This window comes from Monopterus albus, unplaced genomic scaffold (genome assembly GCF_001952655.1).
Source record: "Monopterus albus unplaced genomic scaffold, M_albus_1.0 scaffold373.1, whole genome shotgun sequence".
In the NCBI taxonomy this organism is placed as follows: Eukaryota; Metazoa; Chordata; class Actinopteri; order Synbranchiformes; family Synbranchidae; genus Monopterus; species Monopterus albus.
Window position 1 is genome coordinate 521,886 of NW_018128253.1, and position 6,392 is coordinate 528,277.

General features: G+C 43.9%; 1 protein-coding gene across 1 annotated transcript in view; it reads right to left on the minus strand.

The window, feature by feature from the left end:
* Positions 1 to 6,386, minus strand: part of ska1 (spindle and kinetochore associated complex subunit 1) — a 19,815-nt gene extending 13,429 nt beyond the window's left edge. The window contains exons 1-2 of the mRNA XM_020585703.1: positions 6,341 to 6,386; positions 6,012 to 6,181 (exon numbers count right to left, since the gene is read on the minus strand). The gene's annotated coding sequence lies outside the window, so the exon portion shown is untranslated. The remainder of the gene's footprint in view (positions 1 to 6,011; positions 6,182 to 6,340) is intronic.
* Positions 6,387 to 6,392: the final 6 nt, after the last annotated feature.

Below are 6,392 nucleotides of genomic sequence, written 5' to 3' on the forward strand. Positions count from 1 at the left end.
GTTGGAGCAGCTGGAAGATGAAATAATTGATTTGCTTGACATATATTTAAAAACATTAAAGCTTTCTGGTAAAAATCCTAGATGTTTAAATGAGATTCATAATCAGATTGTGAAGGTTGTGCAGGAAGAAGAGATAAAGACAGGCCATGAGTGCAGTGGGGTGACAGAAGGGGAGGTGCTCTGCTCTGCTCCATCTGGTACTACGTGGGTGCCCATCCTTAGACCAAAGCCGGAAGCTGAGGTGAGTCATGACCAAGGGGGAGCTACACCCAAACTCCCCCATTCTGTTCATCCAATGTCACACCAATGTGAAGGGGCGCTTTGTTCCCTGGCTGGAAAAAGGTGGAAGAAAAAGGTGCTTGTGACTACTGCTGAGCAAGCCGGACCTCCTCCATCTTCAGTGCCTGCCATCGTCATCCCCCAGCTGATATACACACAGCCAGGGGGGTGGGCTGGAAGGCCTCAGAGGATAAGAAGGTTTCCTGCAGGCCAAAGAGCAAGGTGCTTCCACTGTGGAAAGTGGGGACATGTGAGAGACAGATGCCCTGAATGGTCTCGTGGCAAACAGGCCCAGGGTCAACAGGGCAACCCTGGGGCATGGGGACCTATGAACAAGGGACAGGATCCCCCTCTTAAGTTTTCATCACTGGTACAACAATAAAGACAGTATGAGTCATGCTGACTTTTTCAAACTCTATTTCCTGTTTTCCCAGAGCAAGGAAAGAGACTGCTGAGCTGCAAGAGCTGCTGGCTGGAATGTGACATTGTGGTTCTGACTGCACAAAACCAAATGACTGTGGGGGTGAAAGACAAAGAGTGAGACAAGCCGAGGCCATGGTGTATTGTTCTGGATGTGGATAACACCTTTATAAAATTAGTTAGAATGTGAATAAACTTACTAATGACGATTTGTCAAGAGGCCTCACTCCCTGTCTGCCAAATTCACTGCACTCTTCAATATTCAAAACTAAATTTAAAGTACACTCATATATTTAAGAAATAGAAGGTTCAAATATAATTCTGTCTTATCACAATAGAGTAACAGGTAGCTGTAATAGAAAGGAAAAAAGGGAAAAATGGAAAACAGCTCTTCACATGTTTTGTGGTAAGTACAGATTATGTGGCATTATGTGGTTGCGGTTTACTATGACCTGGATGACTGAGAATTTGCACAGATACAGATTATGTGTTAAAATTAATAGGCTCAATGATTATACAGTAAAATCTATGCAGTAATACTTTAGGCTCATCATCCTCCTGGACCTCTCTAGCCTGTAGAGAAACAACACGGGAGGAGATACTCCTGTGTATGTTAGTCATTTGCTTCACATATGATTTCATGTCATTTGTCAAAATGTCCAACAACGGACCCTTCACAGCTCTGTACACTGGCGAAGGCATTGGCCGGCCAAACAAAGCCTCATGCGGGGTTAGCCCCAGCACTCTGTAAGCGCTTGCTCTGCATGCCATGAGTGCTAGTGGCAAAGCATCTACCCAGTTTAACCCAGTGCTCATGCAAAACTTAAGCAGTTTATTTTTCAGGATCCCATTACATCTTTCAACATCAGACTGTGAAGTTGGACAATACACACTACCATAACGTTGCTTGATCCCTAGTCTCTGCAAAACACACTTCACTGTCTTATTGACAAACTCCTTCCCATTATCTGAACTAATTTTGATGGGCAAGCCAAACCTTGGACAAACCATCTTTACACAGAAACTTAGCCACTGTGTCTGCATTCTTGTGCTTAGCAGGTGTGGCCTCTGGCCAGCTGTTGAACCAATCTATAACCACGAGCATGTATCATTTGCCCTGCACTGGTCTGACCATGTCCACAAAGTCCATGGTCAAGTGCATGAAGGGGCCTTCTGGAACCAGGAGGTGTCCCTCAGGGGAACCATACCCCGTCTAATATTACACTTGAGACATGTCTCACAACAACTTAAAACTCTGTCAACATGTTGTTGCAGCTTTGGAGCCCAGAGATTCCACTCTCTGATTCTCCTCAACACTTCACCAATTGACTCATGACTCAACCCATGAGCCTCATTTATTAACAGAGACAGCAAACCACTGGGGGCCACCAGTAGACCCTTATGGTTCCTCCACACTCCTTCACTATCTCTGACTGCTCCTCTCTGAACCCATAGCTGAGATTCAGCTTCTGGTACTTCATCTTGTAGCCAGGACAAGTCCTTGAGGGTTATTTGCTCCTCTGCCTCTATGTCATGAACAACCATGATGGCTTTCTCACCTGCAGAGGCCGCACTCTTTGCTGCTTGATGGGCAGCTGCATTTCCCTGTGTGACCACTGAATCATCTTTCTGATGAGCGGCACACTTGATGATAGCAAGGGCTTTTGGCTTCATCATTGCTGTCAAGAGCCTCTTGATTTGGTCCCCATGCAATACAGGCAAGCCTTCAGCTTTCTTGAAGCCTCCTCCTTTCCATGCTGATCCAAACAGATTACAAACACCATGAGCAAAGGCTGAATCTGTATACACATTAGCACACTTGCCTTCAGCAAGCTCACATGCAAGTGTCAGAGCTTTCAGCTCTGCCAGTTGTGCTGAGCAAGGCTGGGCACACTGTTGACTACACACCACCTGCATCTTCCCATCTTCCTCTTTTACCACTGCAAATCCTGCTCTGAGAGCCTCTCCCTCTCTAAAGCATGATCCATCCACAAACAATGTCATATCCACAGCCTCCAGAGGACCCGTACTCAAATCAGAGTGTAGTTTGGCATATCTTTCTGCCTCAGCCACACAATCATGTGGCTTTCCCTCAAAAGGCAGTGGAATGGAATCAGCTGGATTCTTTACTTTACACACCCACAGTGTCACATCTGGATACTCCAGAAGTCTATGATAATCACTGAGCCATTGTGTGGTTAACACAAACTTACCTTTCTCAGTCAAGTTTACCAGTTTGGGATTAGATAAAATCTCCACAGGATAGCCCACTGTCAGGGCTGACGCTTTCTCATACATCAAATGTGCTGTAGCCAAGTGATGATAACAAGGTGGCAGCCCCAGCTCAACTGGAGTTAAAGCCACTGAATAATATGCTATAGGCTGCGCATGGGAACCTACTCCTGTCTTTTGGGTCAGCAGCCCACAGGCGTGGTTCTGTCAACATGACACGTACAACAAAAATGGTTTCTCATAGTCTGGGAGAGTGAAAGCCGGTGCTTGCTGCAGTAATGATTTGATTGTCTCAAATGCCATGTTTTCTTCGGAATTCAACGTCAACTTCCCCTGGAGGTTTCCGACACCTCCTGCTTTAACCATATCTCTCAATGGTTGGACAATAGTGGAATATCCATCAATCCACTCTGCACTGTAGCCAGTCATTCCCAGGAAGTTTATCATCTCCTTCACTGTGGTGAGCTTAGGTGTCATGGACACTGCTTGTAACTGTGAGGGGAACACAGCTTGTGTCCCTTCTCTGATCAATCTACCCAAATACTCCACCTGGTTCTGACAATACTGTAGTTTGTCTAGACAAGCTTTATGTCCTCGTTCAGCTAGCATTGTTAATAAGGTCATGGAGTCTTGGTGGCACGTCTCAAAGTCTGATGCACACAAAATGATGTCATCAACGTACTGGAGGACAGTGCTCGAGATCTTACCTACCAAGTCCTCCGTGTCCTCTTTCAGGACTTTGTTAAACACATGTGGGCTATGTATGAAGCCCATCGGAACTCGCGTATAGGTATAAGAGCGTCCCCTATACGTGAATGCAAAAAGATGCCGACTGTTCTCACTCAGCAGCACACTGAAAAACGCAGAAAACAAATCAACCACCGTGAACCACTTAGCGTCCGATGGAACATTTGACAACAGGGTATGTGGATTTGGAACTTCCAGTTTAAAATCTTCCATGACCTCATTTAGAGCTCGCAGATCATGTACTAGTCGATACTTACTTTTGTCAGCTTTTTTTACTGGCAAAATTGGTGCATTACTGCATGGATTTGGTTCAGCCACCAGCACACCTGCTTCCAGCAGGCCTCGTATCATCTGCTCAATGCCTGCCTCTGCCTCAGGTTTCAGTGGATATTGTGGTTTCCATGGAGGTCTGCAACCTGGTCTCAACTTCACCTCCACGGGTTGTGCGGAATTGATAAGCCCCACATCAGTGTCATGTTTTGACCACAACTCTGCTGGCACTCTGGCCACCGTTTCTTTCTCAACATCTGAATGTTGAAGGCAGAACACAGGTTGGCAGGGAAGTCGGATGACCTGAGGATGAGCCCTGCCTGCAGCAGAGATGAATATCTTGATAAAAGATCAATCTTCACTCAGCCAAATTTTTTTGTTATCTGTTGGGCACAAATTCTGCTTCTTTTGACTCTACATCATTGGATCCAAATGTTTCGGCTCATAGCCTGGGTTTACCAACAGTGTAACGTGTGGAACGCTGTTTTTTATTCTGAATTCTTGATCCAGACACAGACCTTTCTCTACTACCATTGCAGCTCCCTACTTGCCAAGCACAGTGGAAGAAGACTGTATTTAAACTGTCTCTGGCTGGTCCTTAAGCTAAATATCTGGCTTTGCTGTGGATCCAGACTTATAATATTGAACAGTGCAGTGAAGACGACAGGCGGGGGACACGACTTCTGACATATTAGCCTTAATGAAATCCATCCAGGTTTTAGCTGGCTCCATAAAGGTGTTACTCAAATCCGCCAGCCCACACCCCCCAGCCAATAGACCACTGCCTCATCTTTTCTCACAGTCATCTGGTTTTGTGCAGTATCCACAAGCACCCCAGCCGGGGTACATCGAATGTCACAATCCAGTTTGCACAAAGTGTCTCGTCCAAGCAAATTCACAGGAGTTTGATCTGATATACTGCCAGTTCAACAGTTTTTCCTTTAAATTGCAGGGGAACGGGGTGTGAAATGGGAATCAGTTGTTTCATTCCTGAGAATCCGATGATCCGTACATATTGTCCAGATCTTGGGAGGTGATTAGCGTCCCCTTTGCTCAATACTGAGCAAAGGGTCTGAATACCAGAGGTGTCAAAAGTATTCACATTCATTACTCAAGTAGAAGTATAAATACTAGCGTTTAAAAAGACTTTTGTACAAGTTGAAGTATCAACTCAAGCTTTTTACTCAAGTAAAAGTATAAAAGTACTGGTTTTAAAACCACTTAAAGTATAAAGGTAGAAGTAATGTAAGGAAAATGCCATTAAGGACAAAAGCTTACGTCATACGGACCATATTGTGCCATACCCCACCTCCTCAAAAAAATATTTTTCTAAAGGCTGTAATGACAAATGTTATATTAAAATGTTAATATTGAAAAATGTAAGATGCACTAGGCTACCATTTCAGTCACATATATGCCCATTGAAAATAAATGCATTTTAGTACAATGCAAATACATTAAAGATAAAGAATATATGTGTACTCCTGAGCATTAACATGTGTTTCATGGAGCAGAAGATATGATGACTAGTTAGTTACGTATAAGTATTCTAATGGTGCAAAAGTCAAAAATCAGAGTCACGTCATCAATAACCTATACATTAATGTAAATGTACATCCAAGCTTAGCTGTAAGGAATCTGTGAGGGCAATGGATGAGAAAATTGGTGTACCAGGGCAGGATTAGTAACAATTACCCTTGTATGGTTGTCAATACACAATAAACATGTGCTGTCAAAATGAATGATTAATCCAAGTGATTTATTAAAAAATAAATAACTAATACATTCCTGATAGTATGTACTATGCTCAAATCTATCTAACAAACATTTTGTACTCAGGATCTACATCAGTTAAGTGCAGAACATGCAACAAAGAATTACCAATAACCTTTGTTAAGCCGCAAAAGCAGCTGATTCTCAAAGTTCTTTGAGCCAATGCTTGCCCTTCTTGGCCTGAAGATGAGACCTGCAACACTAAACAGTCTTTCACAGGCTGCTGAGGCAGGGAGTGCCGTATTAAGCTTAAGTGATAGCTGGAACACAGCTGGGAAGGACTTCAGTACCTCTACTGTGTCTCCTGGGCACCCCAGGTACGTATCCAACTGCTGGGCCGTTTCAAGAGGGCCGGTCTTCTTCAAGGAGGAGAAGAAGTCCTCTTCCTCAGATGATTGGGAGCCTTCAGTGATGTGATACTCGGCCCGACAGTCCAAGTGGCCTCTGATATAGTCAAGGCCTGTGGAATAAAAAACAAAAATCAGGACAATTTAGACCATATGGCAGTATTGTAATTGTGTGATAGCGTGTGTGTGTGTGTCATTAAATGTGATTTCAACCTCATTTCACTGTCTCCATAGAAATTACATAAGGGGAAGTTTAGAAATTATACACTTACCAACTTTGAGGATATTTTCATCACTTGTCCAGCAGGTCCTAAATTTAGGAAC